Source organism: Cardiocondyla obscurior, linkage group LG05 (genome assembly GCF_019399895.1).
Source record: "Cardiocondyla obscurior isolate alpha-2009 linkage group LG05, Cobs3.1, whole genome shotgun sequence".
NCBI classification, from domain to species: Eukaryota; Metazoa; Arthropoda; class Insecta; order Hymenoptera; family Formicidae; genus Cardiocondyla; species Cardiocondyla obscurior.
The window spans coordinates 3,171,316-3,190,391 of record NC_091868.1 but is presented as its reverse complement, the minus strand read 5'-3'; the positions used below and the strand labels follow the sequence as shown (position 1 = coordinate 3,190,391).

The 19,076-nt window shown below is 48.5% G+C and overlaps 2 protein-coding genes across 4 annotated transcripts in view; one reads left to right on the top strand and one right to left on the bottom strand.

Moving 5' to 3' along the window:
- The window catches only part of LOC139102640 (uncharacterized), a 132,826-nt gene that overhangs the window by 39,014 nt on the left and 74,736 nt on the right, over window positions 1-19,076 (top strand). The window lies entirely within an intron of this gene.
- The window catches only part of LOC139102638 (roundabout homolog 2), a 91,832-nt gene that overhangs the window by 36,412 nt on the left and 36,344 nt on the right, over window positions 1-19,076 (bottom strand). The window lies entirely within an intron of this gene.

Below are 19,076 nucleotides of genomic sequence, written 5' to 3'. Positions count from 1 at the left end.
ATTTGGTATGAAAATAAATCGATGCTGTAAATCTCGTAGCTCGATTTAGTGCGAAATTTGGGATAATCTGCCGAACGGCACGTCCCGCCTAGATAACGCGCTAACAAATCATCAGATTTTATTCCACCCTTCAACATTCGAAATTATTCAGCTGTCTGGCACGCACCCCCGCGGATTTTATATTAAAACATTTTATTACAAAAAATTGTTTCGCATTATATTATTCGGGTCTTATATTAAAAATAATTCACTCTGCCGTCGTTAATGTAAAACACTTTCGCCGGTGTGTATATCCTATAATTTTATAGTATAATTAAAATTAACTGACGCACGTTATCTCTTTACATTTATGATCGTACATGCAATAACCTTTTAATTTCCCATACCAGTTGCCTCTTTCATTAACTCCACTGTAAAATTTCGCCGCGGGCGTCCAACGGTTTCCAAAATTCGCTCTAGCTGCGAAATCACGGGTGCGCACGGGCGGGCTTGAATGCGAGAGGATGTCTCTTCAAAAAGTGATTCCGCGGTGGCTTGATTCAACGAAAGAGAATCTAATCTTCCCGAGCCTCGTAAAATCTGGGGCTTCACGAGTGCAATTTACAAACGCGAAAGCCCGCGCGCGATCGAAGTTCCCTGTCTCTCGGCTCCTTGGTTAGATACTTTGCAGGTTCGTGTACGCCTGGCACGCTCGTTACCGGTACGGGTTCCTGACTTATTAGTCCGCTCGCGGGTTCCGCTTTGCGCTCCGAGAACACGCAACCGCGCGGTGGACCATATGGCACATCGCTCGTTTCTCACGTCTCTCTCGTTATCACTGTCTCGCTCGCGCCGTTACTCTTCCCGCGCTATCATCCCTCACCGACAGCTATAATGATTATTTCGCCGTTCCTCTCGGAGGCGAGTGCGGGAGCGATCAAAGAATGACCCCTCGTGCACGGCGCGGGTGATGAAAGAGGCTCGTGGAACCAAGTAGGGGCATTAGGAGATTAGAGATATTTAATCACAAGATTCTCCGAAGAAATTTAATTTAACACCCGACCATAGAGGAAATTTCTATTTCGCTAATGATTAACGAAAATAAATTACCGTCGTGCACATCTGCAATTTCAAGTTATGAGTTCTTTTTTTTTCTTTTTTTTTTTTCCTTCTGGTTGTACTTACGTATCTTCGGCACTTTTATCTCGTTGATTATTTTCAGCGCGCCGGTTAAAAAGAAAACTCACTGAAAGCGTTTATTTTTTTTAATTTATGAGAGAAAGAGAAAATAAAGGTGTCGATATCGCGCACGGAGATCAATTAAAAATTTCAGGCCAACATTTTAGGACACTCGCGATACAGCCGCTCGGGCACCTCGATCGAGAGGAGGAGACGGTGCGGGCGAGACACGCGGAGAAAGGAGGGGGAGCCCGCCGATTTTTATCAGGGTAGTCGTTGGGCTGCTTTCGAAAACGGGAAAAGAAAGAGGGGGAGAAGGAAATAATTGAAAGACCTCGGGCCGTGATCGACGCGAATAAAGCGCTCGGCTGGACAGGCGAAGCGGGCACAGGCGTGCGCACGCTCTTGGAAGAAATGCGTCGGGTAATCAGTCTTCTAGATCTCGATAGTTTTCTCCGGCCTCGAGTCTTCCGTTTACCTCTCGCTCGCCCTATCTAGATTCACCGAGCGCCGCCGTCGGCGAGAAATATACCGGCGCGCGCGGCCGGTATCTTGAATCTTGGCGTTTATTCGTTTATCGGTACCATTCGGTCGGCTCGGGGCGCAAGGGCTCACTCGCGATTCCGCCTTGACGTACGTAGAGACGTAGACTCGCATGAAAGGAAGCGGCAATTTGTACCTGCAGCTCCACCTTCGCTTCCCGTACTGCCGCTCGGGCCGACAAACCATGGAAAACTGACGCGAGAAGGTACCCGCGGGAAGTCCGTAACTGACAGACTAGACGGAATTTCTGACGGGGGAAAGGGGTACTTATCGCAATTATGTACGAGGGGGCGAGATTATTTGTGTCGATGCTCGCATGCGAATCGCAAAATACGAGACGTTGGAATCTTAAGAACGGATCGGACGTTGATATCAGCATCGCTCGCTCGGCGTAGAGAATTAAAAGAATATATTCCGCCCGAGCTGCAAAATATCACGAATGGCATTATTTTCGATGTTAATATTAATTATTGGAGCGTTGCGAACAATGGTTCTCTTTTTTTTCTTTTTACTAAGGAAAGTTCGATTCAAATTCGTCGAATGCGCGTATTCACTATATAATATACAGTATCTCGCACCCGACGCGCGCTGTACACACATCGCATAAATTAACGAAGGTAGAAGCGGGTTGGGCAAATTTACACAGCCATGTAGAATATTTGTGAAAGCTTTCACTGGAATAACTTTTTAGCCCGCGACGAAAAGAGGAAAAAAAAAAAAGGAAGAAAAAACACACGCATGCACGCACACGCGTGCGTGTGCATACAGAATATTCTACGCGACGGATGGTTAATGCGTACACGGAATTCCTTCGAGTGGAACAAGAATTATCCCTTTACGGACATATCTCTGGGAAAAGGGGAAGAGGGGGAGGGGGGGTAACGCATAGAGAGAAAGAGAAACGAGATGAAGAATCCGGCCGGTGCCGGCTAAACGCGCGCGGGATCGAGAAACTCTGTTTTCAACATCAATTTACGCCCACGTTTCCAGACGCGCGCGGCGGCGGATTAAGTTAGGGATATTAAGAAAGGAGACGCGACCGCATATTCGCCGAATTGTAATTCGACCCTTGCACGCCCACCCCCTTTCTCGCCCGACCGTCATCTCGAACTCTCTTCACTCGCCCTCCGGGATCCTTGGTTCCTTCCGCGAAACGCCCCTTGTGCCGAAGCTACTTGACGCTCCTGTGGGGATTACCCCAGGTTGCCGAGGCCGAGAGCACAGAGGAGAGAAAAGGAGAGAAGGTGAGAGAGTGTTGTCGGGAAAATATCTTTTTCCCCCCGCCTCGAAACGTTTTCCGTCGGTGCCATTCCGCGGAATGAGAGAGAGAATGGGAGAGGCGGGGTGGAATAGCGGAGGGAAACTGCGGGAGGGAAAAACGAAGTAGCTGAAGTTTATTGATGGAGGCCGCGGGTAGCCCCATAGGACGGGGAGGGATCCTCGTCGGAGGGATCGAAGGGATACGGAAGGAGAGAGGATGAGCTCTCTGGCTTTCTCGCCCTTTTCCTATTTCTGCCTCTCGCCGTCTCTTTTTTTCTCCTTTATCTTCTCTCTCGCTTTCTCCGGATCTTTTCATCCCCTGTTTCCTGGCGCCGCACGCGCTTGGGGTTAGTATCGTTTCACCCTGTCTTACGGAAACGCGGCGGGAAGCTCGCTTCGCTCTCGAATCGATCGATTATCCGAAGAAGCTGTTGTTACGATTACGCGTTCTCTCCGTTCTTTTTCTACCTCGGACCCCTCTCTGTATCTCCGGTGCCTCTCTCACCCTCGTGGCATGCCAGGTTCCGTAGCCGGGTCAGCACGCGATAACGTTGCCGGGACGAGTATCCACCAAGCAAGACCGGTTCGGCCAGAAACAAACGACTACCGTAAACTATTTCTTTCTCTCTCCGCCTATCGGACCTTCCTCTCTTCTTTCTCGTTCCGCCGCCTATACTCGGTCGCCTCTCGCTGGAGAATAGCAGGTACGAGAGTTTAGCGGCGAAGCAACACGGACTTCCTATTATGAGATACGATCGACCCCAAGCTCCGCGATCGCGTCGACGATGGATTGATTTCTGTCGTGTCGCCATTAACGCGCGTTTTTCCCCACATCGCACTTGGAACATTTAACCCCGCACTCCCGTCGTGTATTTAACGCTATATGTCCGCCCAGTCCGATTGTCGGCCTCCGTTGACATTTACCCGATTCTCGTATTAGCCAAATAAAGGAGGAAATCGTACATTCACATTTACCAAATGCGCGTGAAATATCAAGGCTCTTATTCCGCGTCGATGTTAATTGCCTCGCTCATTGTCAGAGAAATAAAAAAAAAAAAAAGGCAAAAATGACATTATCTTCAAATGCGAATTTCGAATAACGAATAATCAATTACGAAACCGCGCTTCGTAAAAGAATTTATATCTCTTTTCGAGCCTGTTTAAAAAATATAATTACATTTCACCCAATCGAGTTTTTAATCGTAATTTAATATTAAATACACCGAAACAAAAAATTTACGATTATCCACTTTCGAGCCAATAATTAACAACTGCTAAATGCCGAGCCAATTAATCATTAATTTCAGAAACGTTAAGTTATTATCGCACATAACGTAGCGTTTACCTTTCCTTGAGGTAACGCGAGGCCGGTTGTTACACTTGAACCGTAAATTTTCCAGCCCTGTAATAGCGATTACTGTCAGTTTTAATTACCGCTAAAAGTTAACAGGGGACGTTTTTGCTTGTACGTGATCGCGTATAAATACGCCTGTCTGCATAATGCAAACATCCATCGCGTGATCGATAAACGATCGCCGACGTACGTTTGCGTCATACCCGAACGGAGAGAAGCAGACAGGCGTCACTCGATCTTTGGACGACGTGTATCTGTAACTCATTGACGACGACTCGCGATCCTTGAGCGTATCGCTCGTGTCTAAGTCATCGCGCCTCTCGTAAAAAATTCCAAGACCCGACGGAGAGTTTCAAGGTGAATGCCAGACGTGGCTCTACACTTCTCGTATCGCTGCCAAATGCCGCCGCTCCCGACATATGCTCCCATTAATCTGTGAAAATTCACACTTACGCCGCTTATCGAAGTGTCGACCGTACAGCCCGCCGACTCGCTCCCCGATTCCCCTAAAAACCACCGACTGCACATTCGGAATTATTAAAACGTGTTCAACATCGAACCCCATTTATCGCGCGGTATTTTTAAACGAACGCTCCGCAACAAAACTCGCGCATCGTCGGATCTAATTTTCGAACATCGGCGGAGGTAGTTTGCGACACGAGTGCTCGCCCAGCGCGCTAGATAGACGCCTGCAAAAATATTTATCTCTATTCGTCGCACTGTTGGCTTTAGAAATATAGTTTATCTTATCAAAGTTTCCGCGCGCGATGTCTCCAACGTATAATATCGCGCGCGATTTTATTCCGGCACTACTCCCGCCGGGAACACCCGACGTTTCATCGTCGCTGAATTATGAGGGCGATGAAGATTGCGTTGAATGGCAACGTGCGAGATGAGGCGCAGACAGCCGCGTTTCAGCGTCGATTAACGGCGCGGCTGGTTAACTCAATTTTCCTCTCCGCGTCTATATTACAGGTGTCTATGATCCCGCGAGGGAGAATGAAAGAGACGCGACGGCGGCGAATTACTGGCCCAAGATCGCTTAATTCACGCTGTCGGCGGCGCAACACGGCCCACGTGCACCGTGCGAGTCTAGAGAACAATGCGTCGGCGTACGTTTAACGCGCGATGAAAATTCCCGCACAAAGAGGTGCACTTCCCACGTCGTTTCTTACCTCGGTAACGGAAACATGACGAATACGCGTGCGAAAAGGGACTGGAAAAAGAAAGGGGAGGGCTTCTTGCAACTTTCAACAGCTCAGACATGTGCGCTTTCCATCTTTTATCACCGCGAACATTTTGCTATCAATTATTCGCTAAGCGTGTAACCTAGTAGGAAACGCGCCGTCTCATGTTTCCCGTGTAAACACCGATACGACGGATTACAGCGAAGTGCTGCAGAAGCGTTTATTAATAATGATAATAATCGATTTCCGTTTGCAAGTTTGATAAGGAAAAGTAGGAGAAATACGATGCGGAAAGCGAAACGTCTAAACTTTTACGTATTCCGTACGCGAAACGGGAGGGAGTTAGAAATAAGTTTTACCAAAAATTAATGTAAATCGTTATATAATATAGAGTCTCGTTTCACGCAAAACTTACGAGTAAAAAAAAAATATATATTTATAAATATACTTTTTAAATCGCCGACCATAGAATTTTTTTTTTCCATAAATTAAATAAAAAAAAATAAAAAAAAAACTAGCGATAAAAAGCTTAATTATTGCCGCCGTTATCTTCGTACATGTAAAATCGTCCATATGTCAAGGAAGCGAGTCCTCTTTGCATAAAATTATTGAGCGGCAGTCTCTTCCAACCGGGAATGCAGCTGTCTCCGTCTTCCATTTACCAGGCGCGCGGTGAACAAGCAATTGGCACCCGGGCTCTTTGCCTGAGACCCAATAGCAGAGGAGGAGTCCTTTATGTGTCGAGTTCCCCCGGAATGTGTTGGGTGTTACTACGTAGTGTCGGATATCTCATAGCTCCACTCGAGACTCCACGGTGTCACTTCGTTTCTTCGCTCGGAGTAATCTCCATCTAAATATCATTTCTATCGTAAGACTGTCGTCGCTTCCGCTCGTGCCCGATCTCCATTGTCGAAACAGTTGGATAAACACCCGTCGAATTTCATTATGCGTGGCGCCTGCTACATAAAACTATCAGGCGCTAATCCACCAATTTGAGATGCAGCTGCCTGGTCTGGCGATGAGACGGTAAAGGCAATTGACACCGAGATCCCTCCGCCTGAGACCTAAACGGCGGAGTCCTTTTGTATATCGGGAACTATCCCGGAACAGTGTACGTAGGCGATATCTGGTTAGCGGGGTCCAACGCATCGCGAGGCCACTCGATCACTCAATTAGGCCGCGGTGTTGGTAGGCGTGGCCCTCCAACGCACTCGTGCACATATATCACCGGCGAACACACAGAGGACGAGACACATTCGGAGAGGATGCGACGTGTACGCGTTGCAGACGACCAGCCCTTCTACAGGGTGTCCCAGACATATTCAGAGTCGATCTTAGTATACGAAATATCTGTATTAGATCTCGAGTACATTCTCCATCGTCGCGAAGACATTGAAGAATCAATTCTCTGTTCAATTTTGAATAGTTAAAATTACGTAGATTGCTTCGAGAATCGAATTTAAAAATATTCTGCCGCAAAGAAACTCGCTTCCTTACATCTAACAAAATCGAATAGATCCTGTTTATTTTTTACGCTTGAAATTAAAACAACGTTAATAACGTGAAAATATTAAGTCTTAAAAAAAATAAGTTAACTAACGAGCGGGTGGGCCAAGTCTACAGAGACACCCAATAGAACGTACACGCTTCACTCCCTGGCCGAATCCCTTTCTGCCGGTTATCCCCCTCGAAACAGCGCGGACATTCTGGATCACCGACAGCCGATGGCTCCGCGCGCCATGAATTCGGCCGGACCGTCCGATTAATTAACTCGTCCTATATGCGGCATTAGCTCGTAAAGAACCGTCGCCGCTGTCCGGGACGAGGTAACATTTTTCTGAACACCGCCAGCCCGTGAATTTATGCACGCGTGCACGCGCGTGATGTCTCTATTCCCGGTCCTCGTGCCAAGCGTACGTGCGTATACCTCGTTGCGACACCGAAATGCGCTTACACGGCAGTTTGTTCGCCCGCTCGCGATTCCGCGCGTTTAAAGGGGTGCGCGCGGCCCGATACGACCGCTGGTCATCGCGATTATTTCATACATCCCGCGAGGATGTGTCGGGTCAGCCCGTTATAAAAGTGCTCGACACCCCCGCGCCTCGATATTACGCGACCGTGCCCTCCCCGCACTCCGGCAACGATACCTTTCGCACGCCGGGCTATTTATGTCCTTGCCACCCCTGTGCACTTTCATTTCGGGATCCTCCCCCACGGTCGGCATACACATTATTCATACTTAAACGTAAAGCGCGGACCAAGATTATTCGCCGGTATAAGCTCCGTATAAATTGGCATATAAATTGAATGGTCATGAATACCAATGGTTTAATGACATCGGCCGCTGTCGATGACGACGTGATTTTTCGAGCGAGTTAGAATCACCTTTTTTTTTATTTTTTTTTTATTATTACGCATTAATAGCTCGAGATACGTTATGTTTTAGACATGTTGAAACTCGCGTATTATTTTATTTATTTTAATAAATATACTAGTGAGTAAATGCACCGTTACTAGAAAAGAATTTAAATAGTTAAGTAGATAAAATAACGAAGAGAGGAATGATGCTTTCGGTGAAAGTATCGTACGTTCGAAAACCAACTGAAATGCTGCGTATCTAGTACCGTAGAACCTAGTCGGTCTAATGAAAAATGCAGCATCGATATCGATACAATGGCGACAGGAAGAGAGAAGCACGCGCGGCCGATGCACTTTCGTTCGATCGGGCGAGTCTCATCGAACGGTGGGCAGTCTACCGCGCGCGCGGCCGGTCATAAAATTAAATGGCACGCGGAAAACGGGCGAGAGACACAGAGAGGGGAAGAGCGCGACATAACGCTGCGATGTAAAATCGCTTCCTTTCCACCGTTTCGTCGAGTCAATCGGACAATCGCGGGGCTGAAATCGCGATCGATATTTTCCGGCCGGGCGGTTCCGACTTCCTTCCCTCCGCGGCGTATAAATTCTACTTCCGGAGAAAGAGAGAGACAGAGAGGGAGAGAAAGGGAAAGGGAGGGCTGCGTCCCATCCACCATCCTCCCCGCGTTCGACGCGTCGGCTTATCGAGTTTCCGCCGTCGTTTAAATCCAGGGAAAAGGGTCTAGCTATCTATTCCAGAAGGCGAATGAGACTTCTGTCTTCGGTTCGTGCCGCGAGAGAGGTGAACCGATACGAGTGACAAATGCGACTCGATCCCGCCGTCGGTCGTCCCACCCGGCCCTTTTCGCGTCTCTCAATCTACGAACGTTTCGGGATCGCACGGAGGCCACCGCAGTGTGCGGTAAATTCGGAGAATCCCGACATTTCCACCGGTTTTATGCGCTTTTAAAGCGCCGTGTTTCCCGGCCGTATTGAGCTCGTCCACGATCGGTCGGTCCTTTGTCGGGTTACGATCGATCACCGTCATCGAATTTTTACCGGCCCTCAAAGCATCACTTTGGGTCTTCGATCCCTTTCTCTCTCGCCATCCAAGAGACGGTAATAATAACTGTTATTGGTCCCGCGACACGGGCTGCTTAGGCGAAACATTTATGCGACAGCAACGACCACGCGGGAGATCTAATGGATATAAAGTTTACAGCGGCTTCGTTATAATATAATAACGAGCACGACGATGATGATAGTGATAACATTCTTAACTCTTGGATGCACAAGCGGGGCCTTTGAGCTCTCGCGGCGCTCGCTCGCTTTCGTCTTGTATCTACGATCGAATCTTCCCCCCGTTCCACGTAATTTCCGAACGAAAAGACGCCCTTTTCCCCAGGGGATTTAAATTAATTTTTCCAAATTATTATCGTTACAATTCATATAACTCCGTGGTGGAGCCGCGAAGAAAATTTCCCAGGACTTTCATTGTCCCCTCCGATAACGGTCGATAAAAGAAAAAGTAATAAAAAATATTAAAAAAAAAAAAAAAAGGCAGGCCGGGAAGAAACGCGACGGGATGTTTCTTTTGAGTTTCTCAACTTTTGAGTTCTCGAGACGTCTCTTTATTCCAGAAACTTTTTAGCGCCGTGTCAACGACGGCCAGACAACAACGGCGAAGGGACGGCAGCTGCGAGAACGCCACGGCGGCGGGTGCTCGGGATGCCGTTTCTTCATCGTGAACGGGACGTTCCTTCTCTCCGCGCGGGATCGAGAGATGCGCGAGAGAGTTTAGGCGAGCATTCGGTACATCGTGCATCGTGTATCTCGCTCCATTTACACGGTTGCTCGCGGGCATCGATTATTTAGCAATCACGGTGTTCCGCATCGTGCGCGGCCACTCTTGCCTCTCCGTCGTCCCCTTTTCACCTTTTCTCTCTCCGGTAATGGCTCCGGTTCCCCCTTACCCTCTTCCTCCTTTATTCTCTCCCCCGCCCTCCCTCACGGTTCTCTTCTTCTCCGTTTTGGCCCCGGAGCTCCGCTCCGGCCGACGCGTAGTCTGCAGGAATTTTTCGCCCACCAGCGTGCATGTCGTTACGGAATAATGCAACGGTAAGCGCTCCAGATAATGATACGCGAGTGTATATGTGTATATACCGGTCGCTCGTGCCGTTTCGTACAATAAAAAAAAATAATAAAAATAAAAAAAAAATAAATTTTTTAATATAGTATAAAGACGAAGATTCTATCTCTCGCCGGAGCACGGTACGCACGTTCGGGCCGCAAGCGTCTCGGCGAAAAATCGCTCGTGTTCGACCGCGTGGCCGCAGGAAATGGCAGGAATGCAGTGAACGGGCTGGTAATAAGCAGTCATTGAATTCAGGTGTAAGCGCGCGCCTGTCTCCGCGATCACATTAAACGCAAAACGGCCGTATTAACGTTTAACTTATCGAAAGGGCGGCGCGATACGCGAGATATTAATTCGTTCCGACGGGACTTTGCGAGATCGTTTACCGGCGATCTTAATACTGGCCTTCCTTCCAGCTATACGATACTACGATTTTACGATGCGAAGCTATGCGACTCGTAAAATCGCGCCGTATCCCGTCGACGTGCCGCGCGGATCTTATCGCCGTGGATCTGTAATTGAAGAGGACAATGACCGACGTTGAAATTGGGGCGCACGGTTACATAAAAAGCACGTAAAATGAAGCGACCCGGCAATTTATGGGAACGCATCCTTCTTTTTTTTCGCCCGCGTTTGAACGCGATCGCGATGTAATGACGGGTCCGAGTTGTCTGGGATTGTTATCGGGAACGCTAACCCGGAGCGCGCCGTGCTAAACGCGCTGGCTCTGATTAAATTCAAAGCTTTACGGTCGAATCAATATCTTGGAAAGCAAACGATTTTGCGAAATAAAATATGCACCTCTATTCCCTCCGTTGCGAAGAGTTTCTCGTTTTCTCCGCTCTCGTTCGCATATTCGTTTCGGGCGCTGATCGAGCGAAAAGTATTTCGCGTTAATGTTTCGCTGCGAAACGCTGCTGCAATTTGTAAATGGTAGCGTCGAATCAAAGAAATTTTAATGATATTACCTGTAATGCGATTGATTTTAAAGTGTTATTCGAAACGATAACTCGATTCTTTGGGAAGTTTTCCGATGAATCTGATCCCTGTAATTTTTTTTTTTTTTTTTTTTTTTTTTCGAAATACGGTTGTTCATCGATCGTTCTCGTCGCGATTAATCCTTTGAGTGCTGGCCTCCGTCGGCGTGTGAAAAATACCAGACGTGTTTCGCCAGTGAGCACTTTGAGTATAAATATCTCAGCTTCTTTGCAACTCAGAGCTATAAGGTAACGTTAGCTCGCGAAGCCCGTCGCTATCAGCGACCTTCCGCAAAAATCTCGACCACTCTAAGAGTTAATCATTGAAACAGCAAAAACGTTTAATGTGCCAATAAAAACCTACTCGCGAGCGCACGTCGGCGCATCGATGTTCGCGTTACTTCGGCGAGATGACGCGGATGTGTAGCCTCGTCCATGTCATTATCCCGAACGTTCGTGACGGCAATTAGCTACCTCCGTATCAGCAGTAGGACTTGGAGCATAAGACTCCGGGCGCAACGATAGCGCGAGGGTTTTTTTTTTTTTCGACTACGCGAGACGCCGCGCGATAAATCCACCACGGGTAATTACGAGACCTCTTATCCCGCAAGACACACTCTGAGACGGCCGCGTATTACGTGCGTATGTAGCTACGCACGCCCGGCGATCTAATTCCCGTTCCCCCTCGACCCTCCCCCTCGTGTCGCGGGAAACCGTATGCCGTAAAAGCGGGTATCGATAACGCTTCGACGCCATGCTCGGAGGCGTTGCAAAAGGCAAGAGAAAGCTGTAGCACTATCCTGGACGTGGCTGCGCGACGGCATGCAGCGCATACTCATTTGAATATAAATTACGCTCACCGAGCCGTGAGCCGCGGCGGCGGAGGCGACGGCCGCGCCGGCGGTTTGTCCGGTTATTGTTCCGGCGAGATTCTCTCGCGCGAGAGAGGATACTACTTTACGTCGCCTAAAGACCGTCCCGAGATTCCAATTGCATCGTTCCTAGCCGGCGCGACCTAACCCGCGCGTCCGCCTCCGCCTCGCGCGAGCGAAGCGATACGTCTCGCGGCGCATTGTACCGCGGTACCGACTCGCGACCGCGGGATTAACCCCGGAGTTGAGCGCGCTGGGAGCTCGCGATTGTGCGTCCGTACCTATCGAGCGTGGCAAATTTTGCGAACACGCTTGAAATAACCATTACGGCAGAAGTAAGATTGCACGTTGCGATATATAGACCGCGTTCGCTGTAATAACGGTTATATCGAAAATGAGGCAATTGCTCAGAAGTGCGATCGAGTTAGGAAATACTTTATTGCACGTTCCTTAGATTCGAGAACATTGCGACTCTCATGCGGTAAAACGGTTGAGTGATATTCGAAAAGTAACCCCTGTGGAGTCCTTCGTCCTCCTCTTTGTTTCCACGTCGCGCATTAAATTATTTTCAGTAACCCGTACCTCCATTATTTCAAGAATTAGATTTATCTGCTACTATTATTACCGTTATTAGAACTTTATCGTAAAAGGCGAACGTTGGAGCAACAAATTTTATGTCTCGTACTTTTAATCCCGAATTCTAAACGCCGTTTCGCACGTGTGCGCAACGCTCCGTTCTATCTTATCACGCGAATTATTTAACATTCAAAGTGGTTGATCTCACGCGCAGATAGCGTTTTGTCGAAAATCCAATCCTCCCCGAGCATTCCTAATTAATGGACCGTGGCGCGGTCGCCGAGCGACGAAACGCGAGAACCGAGAACCGAGAAACGGTTAACGTCGCGAGACGAAGAAAGCGGACTTTACGAGCGTCGAGCGAGCTACTCTCGGGGCCTAACGAGTCATCTTCCCCGAAGTGTAATTCTAGCGCTCACGAAACGATCAATCGAATCTATTGTTTGCCGTTGCATACAATGACCGCGAGCAAATTTGACATCCTCGATTGCCCGGCAAATACCGTTGGACAATTTTAGATGGCTGACGACCCGCGCAAAGTATAGATCGCGAAAATAATAGTATCTCGGAGACGAACTCGCACGGTAAAATCCCGAACAAATTCCATCCTAATAGGAATAAATTGTTGGCGATTGTTATCCGTAAGAATGATTAAAATTATTTGCCATTATTATCGCTGTAATTGTTATACGTGAACGTAACAAAATTCTCGTGTGCGTCATGGGATAGTTTTGGGAGCGAGCACATGGACGGAGCTATGTCGTAAACAACTCGGCTAAAACGCGGCGCGGATTAAGCTCGCGGTAGCATGACGTATAAATCCGAAATTCGCAGCGGGACGCGGTCGCGCTTGTAATTTCGCGAGATCCCAGGCGGGCTTCGGGAGGATAGGGAATAGTTGGAACGATTCTACCGTTCTCTTTCTCTTTCTCTCTCTCTCTCTCCGTCCCCTTGCGACCGCGCAACACCCCTGACATATTCGGGATTCAACTCGTCGCTTATATTTTGGAAGCACTTTCGAAAGTGCGCCGCCGGCAGACGGATTTCGGTGATTGACACTGACGCAACAACTGCCGAGAGCCCGGCGCGAAAGAGCATCGTACGTAAAGCGGGAATGAGCTCCGGAACAAGAACGGCGAATGAGAACGACGACCGGAGGCTGGGTGCAAGGGTGAGAGAGCGAGCGGGAGCTTTAATACAGCCGGCGCGGCACGTATCAGCGATCGTGCCGGGGGTTTGGCTCGATGAAATAAATGAACGTCCAGCGTACGCCGACGGTCGCATCTTAATGAGGCGACTGTCACACAATGAGCCTACCCAATCAATTATATGCGGATCGCGCGCGGTATGTTTCGTGCTCGGTTACAAGCCGCGCTCGTGTCGGCGAGACGGCGATGATACGTGCGCTGCCAGACCTTCGGTCTCTCTCTTTCTCTCGACATCGGATATTATTGGCGCGATCGTCGAGCCCGGCAATTACGATCACGCGACCCGGGGTCCCCCGGATCTCGCCAGCGAGAAAACTGCGTCGCTCACGGTTGCGCCGTTGCAACTTTGCGCCAGTTTAGCCCTCATCCGTCAACCCATTTCCCGAACGCGAGCGTTAATTATTTTCTGGAAAAGTCACGTTATATGAAAAAAAAAAAAAAAAAATAACGTACGGTATACACGAGCGAAATCGATTTTGATAAGAGTTCTAATTCTCACCGCGAAGGATTGTACGAGCGCGGAAATTTATTTCAGAGAAAACGAATCTCAGGAGGAATTAAAAATCGTTTATCGACCCATTATCGCGCTTAAGCTGACTACAAAATTCGTCCTGAAAACGCTCCGCGCGGCACAATTGAATTAAAATGGCTCACGTGCCGTTCTCCGGTGAATTGAGAATGTCATTTCTCAAAGTAACAGATAAACCGTCGTGCCGCATTCGTTGAAACGACAGCTCGTATTGGCGATCGATTATCGATCCCGGCGAATCGGGAAAGAAAAACCGCGAGCGTCGCGACGACCGGCGTCTCGTCTCGTCGCGTCGCGTAGGGGACTCCGACAGATTTGAATCCTAACGCTAAGTTATTCGCTTGTCAGCGCGCTCCCAAGAGCGTCGCGAATAGAATATGACGCCCACTTGTACAACCCATCTCTACATTCATTCCCATTTTTACTCCCACGCCCCGTCCATTCCCATGCAAAAGCGCGCATGTCTCTCATCTCCGACGACCCGTTCGGGGGCGTTTCTCTCTCTCTCTCTCTCTCTTTCGCCTTTTCTCTTCATCGCCGCGGTGCCTCTCTCCACCTCTCGGGAGAGAGATTCTCCCGAAGCAAAAAAGTCCCGGGGTCCGGGACAAGATAAGACATTCGGGCATGCAACCCGGGCGTGAAACGACCCGATCGAATGTCCCGCGCTGGCGTAAGCTCGTTCGCCGCCCTCGTCCGATCTCTCTCCTTCTCGAGGAGAGATCCCCGATAAACCTTTATGTCGCCGTTTCTCCTTCGCGCCACCAGCAGCCCCGGAATATGGGCGGCGTGCGCGCGCGAAAATTTATTGGAGTGCGCTTGCAACAACGCGAACGAGGCTCGCGCGCCCGTGGCCCGCTTCGTTTTCCGATAATAACCGGATGTACGCTCAAGCATTGTCCCGCGCAGCCCGATTACAACGCGGCGACAGCGTTATGTATGTTAAATTGCCTCGAAATTCTATTCATTTGTCCGTTTACGTTTGGCCATCGTTGGCGGGATTTTCGGCACCCGTCCCGCGAGCCGGGAAAGCGAAACAACGGCGCCCGAGCGAGATTTAGTTAATTCACAATATACATATCGTTACAACTATTATTAATTAATCTACGTATAATGCAAAATACAAATTGAGCACAATCGTCGCGCATGTATAATCCGGCTGGGAATTATTACGGCAAAAAGATAGAATATCTGACGTGATCCCATCTCTCATTTCGGAGAGATGTTATATCCATCCCCCGGGTCCATTTAGACCCAAATCAATTAAATTAGATTGTTCTCGGAAAGCGATCCTATAAAAGCAGCGATCCAATATGTTGGTGTTATTTTTGGTCGTCTTACATCGATAAATGAAATAAGGATCCGCGGACGTGAAAAATAATAGAGAACAAATCGAGAGCCGTTGTTTTAACAAATCAATTTAACCGATTAATCTAAAAGATAAATAAAGAATGCCATCGGAAGAACGACTAAAGTGCAATAATGCAATAACTTTAACAGATAGATAAATAAGAACTTTTTTCTCGGCGTAATAACCGCTCGGTTTTAAACGGGACGTATTTTAAGGCGCACACGAATCCTTTTTCCCCTTTTTAAAGTGAACACATTCTTTAAACAAACGCTCACCGTAACGCGATACAGCCTACCAAAAATGGTTTTTGTCCCATTCGTCTCGGGTTCGAATGTTTATGCAGCACGCACAGGGATCCCGTCCGGGTGGATCCGTTACAAAGGGATCGGTTCGATCGTTTCGGGGCGTTCCACGGCGATCGTGATGTACTCCCGAAAAGAACTCAGGGGGCTCGCGTCAGGGAAAGCGCGCGCGTCCAAGTGAAGCGATCGTTAGCGGAACAGCCGACACGAGATGTATTTCGCTAGAAACTCACCTCGCACTCGCATTCGCGAGAGAGCCGCCGCAAGCGGCAAGATTCCAGTTAGCGTTTTTCGGTGCGGGGCATTGCACGCGAGCGAGCGAGAAACGTATTTTCCTCCGAAACGGCACGTCCCTCCCGCCCTCCCTCCCCTCCGGGGGGTTCGCGCTCTATTTTCAAGAGCGACTGAGAAAGGCCAAGGAGCAGGAAGAGGTGATCCGTGCCCGGCTATTGTTACCCGACACTGGGAACGCTCGACAGGAATAGAACATGGAAACCGACTCGCGACCGCCCGCGCGCGCTTTTGTCGCCGCCGCAGCGCCGACAATCTCCGCGATTGACACCCCGCATTGTTCGCGCCCGCGAACGGCTATAATTTCATCGTACCTCACCGCGGATCCCTTACGGCCGTGATGAGAATGTCGAAGCGCGTGCACCGTCTTCGCTTCGCTGCCCTACTGTCCCCGCTTTCGTGGGACCTCCATCTCACGGAGGTGTAACCTTTTATGCGAGGTTCTTTCAGTCACCTTTCCTAACACTTACCCGGTAGAACGCGGTGAGCTTAAAACGCTGCGCGTAATACGGTTATTTAAAAATTATTATATTTGTTAAAATGTAAATCTCGCGACGACCCTTTAAAAATTTATAATTATGCGCTTTAAAGAGGCAAAATATGAAATAATTTTTTTCGAAAGGGCTTTCCTCTTTGCGTTACATTCGCGTGCAGATGTTACGGGTAAAAAATATCAGCGTGCTGAAACTTCTTTCTGCGCTAACAAAGCGTTAAGATTTCTCATCTGTATACTTCTGGCTTTATTCTGTTTCACATCCTTACGACACGTGTTCGAATTCTCTTTCTTTTCAACTTAATTTCGCGCGATGACGATTTGACGAGTCGTCTTTGCAAGCAGAGGCAGTTGAAAAATGTATAAGTAACTCAAAGGGTAGCTCATAAAAAATCCAAGACAATGAGATACTCGAGGTGAATGGAGCATACCTCGCCCTCCCGCCGCGTCGTTCCGGGATTAGAAAGAAGTCGGAAATAAACGCTTGCTTTAAGCATAATCGATGGATATCATTGTCGATGCAGACCAGGCTCCGACGGCGTGTTTCACATCCTTTCTTCGCCGACGCTCTCTGTTCCCGTTTTGTTAGGCCGCGGACGCGTTTCGTCGCAAAAACGTTATTTGAAAACGGGCTCCCCTTCTAGGTCTGCTGATTGGGGTGCGCTATGGCGAATGAGGGCCACTTGTATTCAAATGTTTCACCGACCCTTTCCCCCTTGGTCGGTCTTACGACCGAGCGAAGCGCTCCGTGGCACGGAAGTGTGCGTGCGCGAGCACGTGCGTACGCGTGTTCGCCGTGCACGTACGAGTAGGTATAATTGCGCGTATGTATGCGTATGCGTCGGCGTACGCTCGCGCGTGTCGTGGATCCGTGCGTGTGCTCGTATCGCGTGCGTACGTGCGTGCATGCGAAGGCGTCCCGGCCAGATCTCGCGGAGAAAGGCCGTCTGGCGCCGCGTGTTCCAGCGACACCGTCCGCGGTGGAACGGCCCGAATTTTACGATTATGTTCTTACGTATAACCCCGATGTATATACACCCCGGGTGTAATTAAACCGGGAAATATTTAGCGCGACGTGCGACTACGCGGCGGGCTCCCCCGTATCGCGTTCGCGCCGCGCCGGGTATTTCGTGAATTCGCCGTATAACGTAGGGCACGGGTGACACATTGCACAGGGTCGTGCTTTTCCGAGGTAAGAACATCGCGCTGTATATACAATTTATTTCACCCGGAATTCTCACCCAAGGCGAAAAGCGCGTTAAATGTAAATCCTTGGTAAGTAAAGTCCCGCGACGCTTGTTTCGGATAACCCACCGGGGGTTATCTCGACTGCACTTTTATGTGCCTCGCGATACACAAAAATATAAAGCTTTCGACACGGCGCTGAGAAATACAGTTCCCTTTTTGTTCCACTATATCTGTTATCAGAGGTGGCGTTAGGGCACCGTCTGGAAACGTGTTTCTTTGACCTTTATATAACGCGCTCTATGGACTTGGGAGGATATTAAAAAAATCCAAACAAATTATACGAGATTATATTGTATCTTTCGAATCTTATATCGTATCGAGTTTTACGACACCTGGTATATACGACTGTTAGACTCGACCGTGGTACCCTTGTCACCGAGAAAAGCACTACACGTTCCATCTAATTGTATCCTCCCCTGGGCTGCTTGCCAGCGATTATGGGAGATAGAAAGCAATCCGCAATTTTCAGGAAGTTCGAAATACAATACAATTTCTGTCCCAGCACACGTAGAGGAAAACCGTAAGCTTAATCCGGCGTAGGTATAATATCCCTCGGTCTGCGGAGGAAAAAAAACCGTAACGGCATTCAAGGCTGATTAATTTCGGAAAAGACAGTTTCAAGAATTAAACGGAGATATTGCATGCGCGCAAAAATAATTAACTCCGAGGCGATGCAATGATTAATTATGGACGCTCGGGTGAAAAAGGTCGTCGAGCAATTATCATATAATAGCGAGCTCGCCAGATCGAGTAACGTAGTGAAAAATTTAATACACAGTCACGGGAAAATATCGACATTAATATAATATAGTTTATTTTGTACATAATAAATTACAATGAATATTACGCTCGCTCTCGAATTTATGGAAAAACGACTAACGCCGGCCAAAAAATATCGTGCAAAATCTGCAATTAAAAATACAATCGCGCTCACCCTCGCGTAGTTATTTACGATTGATTTTTACATTCGGGGTGTTATCGATATTCGCCCGATTTACCTGCCTGTCTGATTTTGTTTCGCTAGGTACGTGTATATATTTCTCGGGAAAGAAATCAAACATTTTTAATACGCGATCGCGTTTCGAAAGGCAAAATGGTCACGGTAAATGACACGCGTCGCACTTCGCCGATACATACATATAGTTCGCTCGAGTTTCGCGCGAATTACGACATAGCGATGGACCGCGATGCACTCAGTGGCGTGCAACGCCGAAAAAAACGTAACAGATATTACTTTG